We start from the raw sequence: 17634 nt of genomic DNA on the forward strand, positions 1-17634 counted from the left end.
TTTCAGGAACATCCTGTAAATAACTGGGCTATGTTTTTCCCAAAAGTGCAAAATCATAAAAGATAGTATCCTTACTCCCAAACAATTCAGATAAAAAGATGATATTCATAGACACATACATAATAGAGGAGAATGAGGAAATAAATGGACACAGCAGTCAGTAAATCTGAAAAGGAGGTTTGCAGAAGTTCCTGTAATACTCTTGTGACTTCTTTATAAGTTTTGTATAATTTTTAAATTATATCAAAATCAAAAGTTACACAATCGGCAAGAATAACAAAACATTTAAGGGTGAATTTGTTGATGGTATGTTCTCCCAGCTACTGCAATGAATTCCATTTCTTAACTTTCCAAGGAGTCATAGTTTCAACAGACCACAAGGTCTTGAGCTCTGCTCTCATGCAGCTCTGTCTAGTCTTCAGGGATCGAGGCTTTGTTGGGAGATGTCAGCCAGAATATTTCAGGGTACAAATTGGCCTTTTAGTTAGGTTATAGGGAAGCTGGTATAACAAAGAGACCCCAAATCCAGAAGTTTCAGTAAAAGAGAATTTCATTTCTCTCTCATCCAACAGTCCAGGGAGTTGAAGTAACTCTGCCATCCTTAATCAGAAGCTTCCATTTCTGGGTTCAAGGGAGGAGCTTTGATGGCCACTTCCTAATCAGATGGGAGGGGGAAAGAAGGAGAGAAAAGGACAGAGTTTCATTATAAAACTCAGTTTGGAAGTTTGCCTACATCGCCTCTATCATCATCACTTTCTTGATCAAAATTTAATCACAGGCCACAGCTAGACCATAGGGAGGCTGAGTAATCAAGCTCTGTCTCTGTAGATGTGGACATACTCCCAGCTAAAACTCAGAGTAGGGCAATGTTCTATTATTAAGAAGCGGAGAGTGAGAAGGGATCATGGTAGGTAATTTGATCCCCTGCCCAGGGAACAGAGACTGGGGGCTTCTACAGGACCATGAGAATATCTCAGTCATGTTTCCAACAGGGGTATGAGTTTCAGGAGTAGGTGGGAAATTCATGGATGAAATTGGTCTCCCAAAATAGAGATTGTCCAGTTTGGTGTCCATTTGAGACACTGTTATTTGAGTACCTGTTAGATTTCCAGACTCAAGATGCTTTATTCTAGAGACAAAGACCAACATTTTTCTAGCCATAGAGAGAATTGTCTTGTCAAATTTATTTTCATTCTGCGGACAAAATGAAATATTTTTATTCAAAGTGGACTTCATCCATGCCTACATTCATATCCACATGCACACACACACACACACACACACACACGTGTACACTGCAGACATGGTATATGAAGTCACTCTGGAGTGCTCCCTGAGTCCTCTCTTAGTGACTCCATTGATTGGGAATGTGAGGTATATTTACACTGTCGACTCTCACTTACATTTTATGGTCACTAAATGGCTGTCATAAAATAACTGGCAAATTATCCAACATTGCTTTTGAAGGGACCATGTCTCAACTTGTCAAATTTATCAGTGGCTGAACTGCTTTACGGGTATCTGAAAAAATAACTTATCCCAGAACAGGCAAGCTAACACATCTGTATTCTAGTTGATTAAAGCTCTATTTAATTTTTGAGGGTTTTCCCTCAAAGTAGCATTCAAAATGTCACTCTGCCTTCCCTCCTTTCCTCTCACATCTCTGTCGGACGCAGACATGTACACGGGCAGACTGCAATGTGCTCTGCTTTTTCTTTTCAGCTTCACTGCGCCCCTAGGGAGGCAGAGAGGAAGTTAACAAGGGTGTATGAGGATACCGTCTGATTTATTAGAACAGCCAGTTTGCCATGTTAAGCCAAGTTCTGAAGATATGAGGACCACCAAGGAACATTAGGCATTTATCATCATCACAAAGCCTGAAGACAGGATCACACATGTATCAGGAAACCACAGATCCTAAAGCTCCCGAAGTGCCACAGAGAGGTTTTGAAATTCACCCTAATTTCCCAAGAACCTCCCTCCTAACCCTGCCTGTGCCCCAGATCTGGAGGAACTGATCCCTCCCTCCTCCTGGTGACTCATCCAAATACCCAGCTAGGCTCTCCTTGGCTCCCATTACAGGCTCTTCAGCCATCTCTTCCACACTTGCCTGGTCACAGCCCCAGACCAAAGACTCTCAGCAAGGCTGCCAACCTTGGCTCATTGGCAAACCTCTCAAAACCAAGAGCAGGGCATTCTCAGACTATTGCAACTCCACTGCGTTAATAACCCACAGTCACTTGGCTTTTCAATCCCCCATCCACAACCTGGGACTGTCACTGAAAGCAATATCCAGGGACTTGCCTGATGGTTCATTGGTTAAGACTTTGCTTTCCAACGCAGGGATGTGGGTTTGATTCCTAATTGGGGAGCTAAGATTCCACATGCCTCCTGGCCAAAGCAACAAAACATAAAAAAAGAAACAATATTGTAACAAATACAATATAGACTTTAAAAATGGCTCCACACCAAAAATAAATAGATAAATAAAAATAAATAATAAAAAGAAAATAATATCCACATCTAGAGGGTCTCGTCTAAATGTCATGGGTAGCTCAACCTGATGATTATAAGTGTACGTTTGAGTATGAGTTCCTGGGTTCGTGTCTTGTCTCTGCTGCTTTTAAACTTTGACCCAGGCAAGGGACACCTCTCTCTGCTGCAGTTTCCATACAGTTTCCATCAGTGTCGACCTGATGGATACTACTACCTATATCACAGGATAAAGTTAAGTGAGTTAATACATATAAGTCACTTAGAAACATGCCTGACATAATGAAGGCTCAATAAACATTAGCTATTCCCGTCACTATTATTGTTACTATCATAGAATCTGACAATTAGAAGATCATTGGTGGCCTCGTCCAGAGTAATTTCAGTAAACCAATGAAGATATATAAACCAGTGTGATGGGGAAAGATGAGTGAATGGGGTGGAAAGTGGAAACATGGGATTTTTGTCAAGAGAAGGAGAAGAGATATGAGGTGGCAACTAAGAAAGATCGCAGGGTCAATAAAAAATCGATTCATCCTTTAACCATAAAATACCTTGGCAGAAAAATTGTTATAAAGCTTTGGTAATTCTGACAAATTGGTACAAATTACAGTCAATCTATAAACAATAGGGAAACAAGCAAAGTACTTAAAAGTTTACCAAGTATTCTATGTTTATCTCACTTGATTCTTAAGTCTGAGAATACAGAGGCCACCCTTGACCCCATTTTATACAAGAAGATTCAAGTCTCAGGTGAAATACCTTGTCCCAAACCACACATCCATTATGGCCACCCTTGTCTCTCATCTCTAAATTCTTAATATTTCAGAAATGCTATTTATTATTCCTATTCTCATGAAGCTCAGAGAATCTCTATCAATGAGACCAAGTACATTTTCTTAGCTCAAAATTAGAGAACTGCTATAAACTGTTGAGAGCCTGCTTGCCCAAGCTTCTCACTCAGGATAAGCCTTATAACAGAATCTTCTGCATTATTCCTTTTGGTCAACCAGGGGTCAGTTGAGCAAGTGTATGTGCTGACACTCAGACACCTGTCCAGAACCCCAAACATCTTCCTCTTCTGCTAATCTCCTTCCTTAACACTGGGCCACCAACATACATACACACACATACTCACACACACACACACACACACACACACACCCCTGAGCCGAGGGTGAAAGTCTAACCTATAATTCCAAAACACTAACCACCAGGGCGCTCACTCAGGACTGAATTGCCACCACTGGTAAGTTGTTAGTCTGCACACATATCTCATCTCTCTTGTATTTTGAGTTGAGGATAGTCCCACCTCTTTACAGTCCTCAACAGGCCCTGCCCCTGCCATGAGATGTTTTGCTCCCTCCTTCTGGTTCCTCTGCTGTTTGTATAAAGCCCCAGGGACTTAACAGTGCATGTTCTCTTTATGTGTGTGTACCCAATCGTGTCTGACTCCTTCTGACCCCATGAACTGTAGCCTACCAGGTTCCTCTGTCCATGGGATTTCCCAGGCAAAAATTCTGGATGGGTTGACATTTCCTACTCCAGAGGATCTTCCAGACCCAGGATCAAACTCAGATCTCCTGTATTGGCAGGCAGATTCTTTACCATTAGCTCCACCTGGGAAACCTGTGTTCTTTTTGGTGTTGCTTTTTCTTGTGACTCCCTGGGGCCTCACTGTCTAAATGGAAGAGGTTCTGTGCTGATAGACAACACTGACCAAGATAAACTTGGCAGTGACCAGTGTTCGCAAGGTCACTCTGGGGACCAATCTGGCTGAGCACAGCAGGGGGTGCCAGCTGCCCTAGAGGCCCTCCCATCTCCAAACGGGGCCTGACACTCGCTCACCCAGGACTCTGGCTCATCCATCGTGGCACATCACAGAGCACTTCATGCTCCCTGCTCTTTCTCCATCCATGAAAGAGCTGCTGTTTCAAAGTTCTCCTTGGATAGTGAAAGCGTTTCAAACATTTTGTTGCAAAGAGGTTTGGCCCTTTATTTTACATTCCTCTAGTCACAAGCAGCAGCTTTCGAACTGCTTTTAAACATAGTGGGGAGCAGGAAGATTTGTAAAATATGGGGCTTACAAATCCCATAAATGTATTTCCTTTATTAGGAAAGGGAAAGATGTCACAGAGGTAAGAAGACAGATGTACCAACCACCTATGCTGCTATAACAAAGAATGACAAATGTAGCCACTTAAAAAAAATGCAAACCAGGGACTTCCCTGGTGATCCAGTGGTTAAGAGTTCACCTTCCAATGCAGGGAGTGTGGGTTCAATCCCTGCTCAGGAAGATCACACATGCCTCACGGCCAAAAAACCAAAATATAAAACAGAGGCAATATTGTAATAAATTCAATAAAGACTTTAAAAAGGATCCACATTAAAAAAAAAAAAAAAACTTGAAAAGAACCACACAAACTTATTATCTTACAGTTTGGAGGTCAGAAGTCTGAGGCATGTCTCTCAAGGCTAAAATCAAGGTGTAGGCAGGACTGCGTTCCTTTATAGGGAGAATTCCTTTTTCTTGCCTTTCCCAGCTTCTAGAGGATACTCACAGTTCTTCACTTATGGTCCTTTCCATACTCAGAGGTTGAATCCTTCTGACTGATTATTCTGAGCTTCTCCAGGTTCACAACGCCTTTCAGCTCACTCTCTCCCACTTTTAAGGACCCTTCTGGTTGCATCAGGCCCACCAGGATAATTTTCCTATTTTTAAGACACAGTGATGAGCAACATTAATTTCATCTGCAACCTTAACTTCCCTTTGTAACCTAATATATTCACAAGTTCTAAGGATTAGGATACGGACATTTATAGGGGAGGGGAGGCATTAGTAAACCCACCACAACAGATATCATTGGAGCTATGCTCAGTTCACAGTTTAGTGATGCTGGTATGGAACTATGAAATTTGGAAGACAATTTCAGGGTAATCTGAACCATCCCTACAACCTGCCAGCCTCCCACATCCAAAATGGATCTGCCAAGGTGCTAGCCACACACAGGCTGGTTAAGACTCAGGTCCCCAGGATGCAAGCAGTGTCCTCTGTGATGCAGAGTTCTGATGACTCATCTTTGTAGAATTCATGGAAGTGCAAGCTCTCTGAGATGCTCTCCATTAACCAACTGTTTAATGAATCCCCTCCATGTCTTTGGTGAATCACATTGACTGATGACACAGCATGCTGAAGCTCTCTGCTAGTTGGCTAATTTCTGATATATATTAACACTGTCACTTCCAACAATCGAGTGGGATGTGAAGCCATGTCAGCCGTGATTGTGTCCCAACCATTCATGCCTGTATGTATGCTCTTGTAATGATGTAGTTTAATTAAACATCATACAAACCAATGGAAGACAAATATGAAAAGAGAGGTTTTTTTTTTTTTTTTTTTTTAATGTATACCAAGTAGAATGCCTTACAAAGACTGGATAAAAATGAGTCATTTCAAAAAAAGAAGAGACAGGCAATTAGATGGTAAAACAACTGTTAGAGAGAGGAAATATAATCACAAAAATCAAGGATTTTGCCAAAAAGTAGAAGTGGAGCCAAAAGTGAGAATTAGCTACAGTCTTATAAGAAGGAGGCGGAAGTGGAATATGGTAAAAACAAGGTCGGAGAAACCCTTGCTGATTAAAAAAGCAGTGTTAAGTGAAGCAGACCTCGCTTGTTCTGGCTGAAGAGTGGGTGAGTTAGGGGAAGCACACTGACTGAAACTGCCCACCCTGGCCAGGCACCGTAGTACCCACTTGCATGGGTTGTTTTACAACAGGAGGTCCTGGTGCGGAACACGGAACTAATAAGCCACCACCAACCGGAAGAGTTTGGGAAAGATAAGAAGGAGACACCACATGTCCAACCACCTCTCAGAATCCTTCTCGTGGCATCCATCTTGGCTGAGCAATGTGTATGCCACCAGGAAGGACTCTGCGTCAGAGTGATTGGCCAAAGACAACCCGGAAACTAATCCTTTCATCATAAAATCCGAGACTGTGAGTCACGTGGCAGAGCAGTTCTCCTGGGTTCCCTTACCCTACCGGTTCTCTGCTCAGGCACCCTTTGCAATTAAATCTCTTGTTTTGTTAGCTTCTGTGTCTCCTCAGACAATTTATTTCCGAGTGTTAGACAAGAACCCACTCTTGGGTCCTGGAAGGGGTCCCCCTTCCTGCAATAGGCAGGTTAGGTCTGACTAATGTGAATTTCCTGTGTCATCTACCTGAGGATGGATTTGAGGATGGTTCGAGAAGTGCTGTGCAGATATGAGGATTACCTCTGTAAGGGTGAGGAGGACAGCAGCTTCTCCATCACAACAGTTGCTGTTTCCCCAAATCCTCCTGCCTTTCTGCCCAGAATTAGTAGGAGTATAGGAAAACCATTCTGTCTGAATAAAATCTGTCAAGCTGTGCATGATCCCAGGCTGAAAGATCAAGCCATTGAAATAATGCTTCTTTGAAAAACTCTTCCAGCAAGTCCCAGCCCTTTCCTTGGTGACCTTACCCTTTGGAAGACAGTTATTAATTGGGGAAATATTGAAGTGCATCTGATGACAGATCTTCTGACCTCATCCTCTGTCTTGCTCTTGAGCACATCTAAAGAAGAGGATAAATACTTTCTTTAGTCACTATCTTAAAGCCTCCATGGGCCTTATGCCCGTACATGCAAATCTGGGTCCTAAATGAATTCAAGACAGTAGAAGGAGACAATCCAGGAGCTCTGGCTACACATTTCTTCTGCCTTTCCTTTTCTATGGGTTTTCTGTGTCTTTTCTGAGTCTGTTTTCAGTGACACTAGGATCTATGGCTGCTCTAAAAGGAAGAGTTGAGTCATGGAATGAGTGAGAATCCTGGTACATGTGTGCAAATGCCACGCAAAACATATGGAATCTAGGTTCCTAACCCTTGGTCACCCCTAGCCCTCAAGGAGCAAGACAATGTAATTGTATGTAGATGGGTCAAGAAGCAGATATTTATGGTAACGATGACTCTATACATGAGACAGCAAAAGAGACACAGATATAAAGAACAGACTTTTGGACTCTGTGGGAGAAGGCAAGGGTGGGATGATTTAAGAGAATAGCATTGAAGCATGTATATTACCATATGTGAAATAGGTGGCCAGTCCAAGTTCAATGCATGAAACAGGGCACTCAAAGCCAGTGTACTGGGACAACCCAGATGGATGGGATAGGGAGTGAGGTGGGAGGGGGATTTGGGATGGGGGACACATGTATACCCGTGGCTGATTCATGCCAATGTATGGCAAAAACCACCACAATATTATAATGTAATTAGCCACCAATTAAATAAATTTAAAAAAAAGAAACAGATATTTAATATAGTTTCAAAACAAGAAAATAAACCAATAGACAAAACTAAAATAAGGTAATTGAAGATTGAAAGGAAAAGGAAGTTGTGTGACAGAAATACATTATATACTAAGCAAATCAACAAATGGTATTTTAAGTTGATAAATCATACCTAAATTATTAATACTATTAGAAGTGTTAAAAAATGAAACAGTAAAAAGAAGGTGTGGGACAGGGAAAGAATTGTTTCTTTCCATTGGGTATTCCATGGGATACTTTGAAGAAAGTGAAGAAGAACTAAAGGGCCTCTTGATGAAAGTGAAAAAGGAGAGTGAAAAAGTTGGCTTTAAACTCAACATTCAGAAAATTAAGATCATGGCATCCAGTCCCATCACTTCATGGAAAATAGATGGGGAACAATGGAAACAGGGAGAGACTTTATTTTGGGGGGCTCCAAAATCACTGTAGATGGTGACTGCAGCCATGAAATTAAAAGATGCTTTCTCCTTGGAAGAAAAGCTATGACCAAACTAGACAGCATATTAAAAAGCAGACACATTACTTTGCCAACAAAGGTCCGTCTAGTCAAAGCTAAGGTTTTCCAGTAGTCATGTATGGATGTAAGAGTTGGACTATAAAGAAAGCTGAGCACCGAAGAACTGATGTTTTTGAACTATGGTGTTTGTTAGAGAAGACTCTTGAGAGTCCCTTGGACTGCAAGGAAAGCCAACCAGCCAATCCTAAAGGAAATCAGTCCTGAATATTCATTGGAAGGACTGATGCTGAAGCTGAAACTTCAATACTTTGGCCATTTGATGAGAAGAATTGACTCATTGGGAAAGACCCTGATGCTGGGAAAGATTGAAGGTGGGAGGGGAAGGGGATGACAGAGGAGGAGAAGGGGATGACAGAGGATGAGATGGTTGGATGGCATCACCAACTCAATGGACGTAAGTTTGAGTACGCTCCAGGAGTTGGTAATGGACAGGGAAGCCTGGTGTGCTACAGTCCATGGGGTTGCAAAGAGTTGGACACGACTAAGTGACTGAACTGAACTGAACTGATTGGATACTCTCTTGTACTGTTTGAATATGTGTGTAAATAGTAAAACGTCTAGAAAAATGTACCATTAAACTTTTAAAAATGTGTTCATTTTGAGAAGCAGAAAGTGAGAAGAGAATCCATTTACTTTTCAACCTCATGTTTGTATTATTCCCAATGAATATGCGTTCCCATTGAAATCTGAAACTTGACAGTGAGTGATTATATATTTATAAAGTGTGATATTATGAAACTATTTAAAATATTGTCATTGTGGAAGACACATGGCAAGGAAAATTGTTCATAATATATGACCAAACTGTTAAGAAGTGTCTTAAATGCTATTCCCATGTGACCAAAATGAACTGACCATATTCAGAGCTTGTTTGATTTGGAGCTTAAAATATGTTTTAGATTGCTTGTTCTGTCAGTTATAAAAATTTCAACAACTGGCTAGCAATAATCAAGTTAAGATAATAAAAGTACAAACATTACAGCAAAATACTCATGTTGTCTATTCCCTAGAGATAACATTCTATTGTGGAGTCTTTTGGATTTTTTTCTATGAATTTAGAAATTTTTTCTCTGTACGTATATACCTATAGACACACACACACATATGATTTCATTAAACAAAATGGGATAACTCCTCCTGTTCTAAAAAGGGCCATTGCCTTCTCTGACTAAAGTAATACAGAAGGTTAAAATGTAAGTGTATCATTCATGAATAGCCCTATGTTAAATTAGTAATATGTTTGTTCTTTCACAAATAAATTTTCTCTGGAAAAAAAAATGTGTATCATTCTTAGACAAGGGCCTCATTAGTTTTTTTTCTGTATCCTTTTACATTTATAGTATGAACTGCTACAACAAGGATAGCATTTAAAATATTATCAAAATTATAAAGACTTTGAATTTAAAATGAGTTCAAAGACAATTAGCTTAAAAAGCCCAAAAGGCTTTATTGAGTTAACAGTACATTTAAAAAATGAAATTAATTTTAAAGCATTGATTTTTTTCTAAAAGAGGGAGACATTTAAATTGTTTTTTAATTCAGTGTTTCAACTCAAGAAATTGAAATTAACTCAATTTAGGTTTTCTATAGCGTTTGCAAATAGGTCTTGGTATTCATATGGTCTAAATATCACTGCATGCCAACTTCTCATAATTTGCTGTTTCCCAGAAAGCTGGATTCAACAGTCAGCAGGCTTGCCTTGAACAGCACTGCTTGGAAAATGGGGCTGGGAGAAGCACCATTTAGTTCTAGAGGCTGTCAGAGAATCATTAAATGTGATGGTTCTATGCATGCAGTCTATAAAACAACGGCATTGAAGTTTTTGGCTAACCCTTGTGCTAGGGAAATCTAGTTTGGGAAAAGCTTAATTCACTCATTATTGTCATTCTCTGGAAAGCTGCCCCCCTGACCTTCATATCTGCTATTTTTTTCTTATTGCTTCCTCTTAGAACCATACTACATGTCTATAATCCCTGTGACGAAGGCAAATGGAAAGACTGCCTTCACTGAAAACTGGAGTAAGAAGGCACTTCTTGAGTCCAGTGCCCTCTCTGGCACACCAACACATCATGGTCTTGTATGACAAGAGGAAGGGCCACACGCCTAAATGAGGCCACAAAGTGGGGAACTCAGGCTCAGATTGGGTAGTGTGATTCATGGAAGAATTTATTAAAGCTCCCTTATATGTAAGGTAAGGCACTGGGAGCATATTCATCAGCAAATCAGATTTTTGTGTTCTAACCCTAGGGGCCCTCTAGGAAATAATTAGAAGAGCTTGGGTAAATGATCTAACCCTAATGTGACCCAGTTTCCTAAAGTAAAATGGGGACGATAAATAATACCTCTATAAATTAGCTTTTAAGCACTTTCTTGACCCAATTTTGAGCACCTGACTAGAGGCCAGTCAGTTTCCCTTCTTGAGTAGCCAAGTAAGTCTACACTCCCAACCACCTCCCTTATCAAACCCTCATACTTCAGGCCTCTATAAACCCATCTTAATCATCCTAGGGCCAAGTAACAGAATTCTTGACAGCCCTTATGGCACAGAGTCTACTGAGATTATCCAGGTTAGCCAATTCTGAGTCTGTTGGCCCTGCCTTGCTCTTTCCTTCCTGCGGAAACCCCAGTGAAGGTGCTTACCCACGTGTTCTTCCCTTTGCTTCATTATCAACCCTGATGCTTCCCCTAGTGGCCCTGCATGGCATGCTGCATTTTCCCCGGGGAACTGTGGGAACAACAAAACTGCATCTTTCTGTTTTCTTTCTCTTGATCTGTGTTTGGCCTCACAATATTTCTCAAGGTTAAAACGACCTGCCCTGCACCACTCACAGATTGATTTGGAGACATATTAAGATACTGGATATGAAAGCCCTTGGAACAGTTTGGAGGGATCACAGACATGTGATATGTTCAGAAGCACCCTGTTCAGTATTGGAGAGAAGCAAAATACCAGATGACAGACACATTGTGGTACACATCACTGCACGTGTGCTCAGTCACTCAGTCATGTCCAGCTCTTTGTGACCCCATGGACTGTAGCCTGTCAGGATGATAGTCTACAATAATATATTTGCACTACATATATCTGAAAAATGACTTCTATCTAGAAAGTACACTGTAACTTCTATAACTCAACAATATGAAGACACAACCCTGGAGAGGGTCAAGGAAACCCACTCCAGGATTCTTGCTTGGAGAATCCCTTGGACAGAGGAGCCTGGTGGGCTACAGACCATGAGGACTCAAACAGTCGGACATGACTGAAGCAACTTAGCACACATGAAAAATGAAAGTGAAAGCTAATCACTCGGAAAGCTAGTCACTCAGTCGTGTCCAACTCAGTGTGAACCTATGGACTACAGCCCACCAGGCTCCTCTGTCTATGGAATTCTCCAGGCAAGAATACTGGAGTGGATTGCCACTCCCTTCTCCCAGGGGATCTTCCTGACCCAGGGATCAAACTTGGGTCTCCTGCATCACAGGCAGGTTTTTTTTTTTTTTTTTACCATCTGAGCCACCAGGGAATCCCTAGCACACATGCTAAGACACAGTCCAGTTTTCCAAGTGGATAAAATATTTAAAATGAAACATCAAAAAAGTTATATAAGCTCCTGAAAATATGCTTCAATAAACATCATCAGGAAATGCAAATAAAAATGACTGCACACACTGGGATGGCCAATATTTTAAAAAACTGGCAATACCAAAAGTTGGTCAGATTAGTGAGAAACTGGAGCTCCACACAGGAGTGTATGAGAGTTGCTGGTAAGAATATGCCACTTTGGCAAATAGTTGATTAGTTTCCTATAAGTTAGACATACCTTTATCATATTAACCAGCAATCCTACTTTGAAATATTTACTCAAGAGAAATAAAAGCACCTATAACAAAAATACATATTCAAAATATTCATAATAGGTTTATTCATAATAACCCCAGAAAAAAATCCACCTCAATATCCACCAACAGGAGAATAGATAAATTGTGTTTGTGCATATACAATATATACCACCCTCCTATAAAAAGAACCATGTATGATGGACACATGCATCAGAAAAGGTGTGTCTTGATGAATGGATAGAGAAGATATTATACATATATGTATTAGATAGACAGATAGGAATGTTACTCAGACAGAAAAAGAATAGAATGCTGCCAATTGTAGCAACATAGAAGGACCTAGAGAATATTCTGCTTAATAAAATAAATAAGACAGGGACAGACAAATACTGTATGCTACCACTTATATATGGAATCTAAAAAAAAAAATACAAATACAAATGAATGTATGCAAAACAGAAGCAGACAAAGATATAGACAACAAACCTGTGATTACCAAAGGGGTGAGAGAAAGGGGGAGGGATAAATTAGGATTATGGAATTCAAAGATATAATACAAACTACCATGTATATAATAGATAAGCAACAAGAGTTTACTGTATAGCATGGGGAATTATAGCCATTATCTTGTAATAACTTATAATGGAGTATAAAATGCAAAAATATTGAATCACTATGCTGCACACCTGAAATGAATATAATATTGAAAATCAACTATACTTCAGTTTTTAAAAGGTAAAGTCTCAAAAATACTATTCTGAGAAGAAAAAAAAGGAGCACAAAGAATATTGTATGATTCATTTCTTAACATGCAAATCTACTCTACAGTCACATAAAGAAGATGACTTGTCATGACCTAAATATGTAGTTATAGGGATGGACTATATACAGATTGGAAGGAACTTTCTGGAATAATGGAAATTTCTATCTTTGTTCCAGATTGGGAAAGGAGTATGTCAAAGCTGTATATTGTTACCCTGTTTATTTAACTTATATGCAGAGTACATCATGTGAAATGCCGGGTTGGATGAAGCACATTCTGAAGGATATCAGCCCTGGGATTTCTTTGGAGGGAATGATGCTGAAGCTGAAACTCCAGTACTTTGGCCACCTCATGCGAAGAGCTGACTCATTGGAAAAGATTCTGATGCTGGGAGGGATTGGAGGCAGGAGGAGAAGGGGACGACAGAGGATGAGATGGCTGAATGGCATCACTCACTCGATGGACATGAATCTGAGTGAACTCTGGGAGTTGGTGATGGACAGGGAGGCCTGGCGTGCTGTGATTCACGGGGTCGCGAATAGTCGGACATGACTGAGCGACTGAACTGAACTGAACTGAACTGATGAAGCACAAGCTGGAATCAAGATTGCCTGGAGAAACATCAGTAACCTCAGATATGCAGATAACACCACCCTTATGGCTAAAATCAAGAAGGACTAAAGAACCTCTTGATGAAGGTGAAAGAAGAGAGTGAAAAAGCTGGCTTAAAACTCAACATTCAAAAATGAAGATCATGGCATCTGGTCCCAATTCTTCATGGCAAATAGATGGGGAAACAATGAAAACAGTGAGAGACTTTATTTGGGGGGCTCCAAAATCACTGCAGATGGTGACTGCAGCCGTAAAATGAAAAGACACTTGCTCCTTGGAAGAAAAGCTATGACAAACCTAGACAGCATATTAAAAAGCAGAGACATTACTTTGCTGACAAAGGTATGTATAGCCCAGACTATGGTTTTTCCATTAGTCACGTATGGATGTGAGAGTTGGACCATGAAGAAGGCTGAGCACTGAAGAACTGATGCTTTTGAACTGTGGTGTTGGAGAAAACTCTTGAGTCCCTTGGACTGCAAGGAGGTCCAACCAGTCAATCTTAAAGGACATCAATCCTGAATATTCTTTGGAAGGACTGATGCTGAAGCTGAAACTCCAATCCTTTGGCCACCTGATGTGAAGAACTGAATCATTGGAAAAGACCCTGATGCTGGGAAAGATTGAAGGCAGGAGGAGACGGGGATGACAGAGGATGAGATGGTTGGATGGCATCATCGACTCGATGGACATGAGTTTGAGCAAGCTCCAAGAGCTGGTGATGGACAGGGAAGCCTGGTGTGCTGCAGTCCATGGGGTTGCAAAGAGTTAGACACAAGAGAGCAACTGAACAACAACAACTGTTTCTGTGGTTACATGGGTGTGAATATTAACTGGAACTCAGTGAATTGTACAGTTATAATGGGTTCATTTAAATGTATGTCAATTACATCTCAATAAAGTTTATTTAATTTTTTAGGAAGGTAAATCAGTGAAAGGTCTAGAAGGTTTGACAATACAAAAACAGGACCCAAAACGCATTTTAAATTTCTATTTCATGGTAGAAATACAGAGATAAAATGATTCTAATCATGTTCAGATGCCTGTATCCATCTCTGAGTATTGTGTGTATAGAACGAAGTTAGTGTGTGTGCCCTAGCCATCCCTTTAAAAGAATCATCTGAAATAGAAATATCAAAGACATCTATGAAACAAAAGCTTGAACATATTCTTTTACCTAATCAACACAGACTTTCTGGAAGCAACAAAGAACTTGAAGAAGTTCTTTCACTGGCACCACCCAACCCCTTCAATAAAAAACAAACAGAAGAAATCAAAAGATGAGAATAGAGAGGCTTGTGTTTGAGACCCAGCTTTTCTACTTACCAGCCTTGTGATTTTGGCAAGGTACTTAACCTTTTTCAGACTTGCTTTTCTTATCTGTTAAATGAGGACAGAAAATATAAGTCACAAATTCTTTGTAAATATTAATAGAAAACCATATGGAAAATGCTTAGCAAGGCTTGAAATATACTTTCAGTAAATAATGGCTAGGGAAAAAAAGGTAGCTCTTGTTACATGAAGTTTTTGTCATATATTCCTTTTTATTTTTTATCAGCATGTGTTCCCCAGAATTCCTGGGGCTTCAATAGCCTTTAAAGCACCAAAATTTCCACAGTTAGAATATATTCAAACTCCTTAGGAATAAGATAATATGTAAATGTTTTATATATTGTGTTATCATTTTTCTCTTGCTTGTTTCTTCTATAGGAAAATTTATGGAAATGCAAAAGGAATGTACAGATGACTAATTTCAGAAACCTAGGGAAATCAGAGGGGACAAATATGGCGGTTAAAATGTAGTCTGAATTTATTCTGCAAAGCATGCAAGGAAATGATGTCATCACTTGGAGTGTGGGAAAGTAGGAAATTCTTATCTGATGTGTGGATGAGGAGACATCTCATAGTCATAAATGTTATGGCTGACTATCCTCAATGCTTAACTCTTACCCATCTTTCAGGCTTATTCAACTATTTATTTACAATTTCTAAATTTATTGAAATCTGTTCAACTGTTTTCAGGCAACAAACAGATGGAGTTTAGGATTGGTGAATTCAAATCATCAGGCTCACAAACAGAGAGAATGGACTCAGTCTAAGAACAGACTGCATTGTTGAAGATAAAATGAAAAGGTAACCTTTACACACCAGCATTTAACTGCTGGGAAGTTCCAAACACTGATGAAAACAGTTGGCTGTCCATCTGGAAGAGATACTTAAAATTAAGTTAAACACAGAGTGCTGTTTTAAGGTAACAATTGCTTCCTATAGATTCCCATTCTACTAAAGCCTCAAAGTCACAAAATATAACCTTGGAATCTGTTAAAGTATAAACCAAGGCATATTAAAATGTTTTCGAGCAAAAGTTGGTTTCAGTCAAGTAATGCCAAACCAGAAGTTCTCCAGCTAAAGCACAGATTTTTATGAAGTAAAAGGGGAAGCAAAGTAAAGAAATCATTGATTGGCTTGAGTTTAAGTTCTAGTTGGATGTTTGCAATTGGTTGCCCTTAGGGTTCAATTTTGCAACCTTGAAGTTATGCTGACCTAAGGTTAGATTTGGGTTTGCTTACATAGGTCACCATGACTTTAGAGCAATATTGGTCTAATGATCTCCTTGTTTAATTAACTTAAATGTTAGAAAGCATCACCAACTCAATGGACATGAATCTGTGCACACTCCAGGAGATAGTAAAGGACAGGGGAGCCTGACGTGTTGCAGTTCTTGGGATTGAGAAGAGTTGGACACAACTTAGCAACTGAACAACAACAACAAAAATCTCAATAATCTCAACGCTGGGATATCTTCTAGAACTCCAGAAGTTACCATTGAATTACTCTAGTTTTTTATATTTATTTATTTGGCTGTGCCAGGTCTTTTCATCTTCATTGGGTGGGTAGGATTGGTAGAGGAATCTTTAGTTGCAGCAATATAGGATCCAGTTCCCTAATGAGGGAACCAACCCGGGCCCCTTGCACTGGGAGCACAGAGTCCAAGCCACTGGATCACCAGGAAAGTCCCTGAATCACTTTAAAATTGAGAAAGGTTGAAGGTAGTAACTAATGTCAGTAATTTATGATGAATTCAAACTCTGAAAATGCCAGATGTTAGGTTATAAGATATATATGATTGCATTTAACAAGTTTTTCTATTCACACAGTGATTCAAGGATTTTAATAAAGTGCTATTTTAATCAATAGCAAAATGCCTGACTAAAGCTATTAGCCTCAGCATTAGAAGGCTAAAAGGTAATGCTGTCCCAAGTATATCATAGCTACCGAGATAGTATGGCAGCAATTAGCCTGGAAATATGGTTAAATTACTTAAGTGTTACCCAGAATAAATAGGGAGCAGATACATCACTTTTCAGAACTAAAATCACAGTGAACCCACACAGGTCTACAGCTGGTTGGTAAGTTCCTTGGGGAATCTTGTTCTGCCCCCTGCTATGCAAGTTCATAATCCTGGCCACAGGCTTCCAGGTCACTGGAGCAGCATCACAGTAGTCTATTCTCTTGCCTGACTACAAGGCTCCCCCGTGTATTCATTAGTTGCTACTAACTTTATGAAAGGCGAGACAGACACAGACTCACCAAGACATCTATGGACTCCTCCACAGGTCACAGCCTCCCTCGCCATTGGATAAAGGCCATGAAATGGGTTCTGAACAATGGAAAAGAGCGGAAGTGATAAACCTTTTGGTGGTCTCACTATTAAAAACATTTCATCATGGGATCCAGCCCTTTCTTCCCCTACTATGGCAATGCAAGAAGTCACAGAAGCCCCCCAGGACTCAGAACTCACTGTGTGGAATACAGACACAGGAGAAAAGCCCAAGACACAATAGGCCTTGCCTCAGAATGATATGAACATCCTCTTTTCTGCTACTGTTATTAAGCCAGTGGGATTGCTGGGTTTCTTTGTTATTGCATCATAGCCAACCATATGTTGACTAATATAAAGCGACAAAAAGAATCTTTCTGTTTTGACTATAACACAGAAGAAAATACCTTTGATTCCTCTTATGCCTCATAGGTCCCTGGGAGATTTCTGTTATAAAA

General features: G+C 40.0%; 1 long non-coding RNA gene across 1 annotated transcript; it reads right to left on the reverse strand.

Moving 5' to 3' along the window:
• Positions 1-165: 165 nt before the first annotated feature.
• Positions 166-17280, reverse strand: LOC147362811 (uncharacterized). Its single transcript, XR_015136483.1, has 5 exons — positions 17167-17280; positions 14902-14955; positions 6997-7088; positions 5055-5205; positions 166-655 (listed from the first exon to the last, which is right to left on the reverse strand). It is a non-coding gene; the product is annotated as an uncharacterized LOC147362811 (long non-coding RNA).
• Between the last annotated feature and the right edge of the window lie 354 nt (positions 17281-17634).

The sequence above is a fragment of the Bos grunniens genome, chromosome 11 (genome assembly GCF_055505025.1).
Source record: "Bos grunniens cultivar Pamir isolate PY7600 chromosome 11, Bosgru_T2T1.0, whole genome shotgun sequence".
Classification (NCBI taxonomy): Eukaryota; Metazoa; Chordata; class Mammalia; order Artiodactyla; family Bovidae; genus Bos; species Bos grunniens.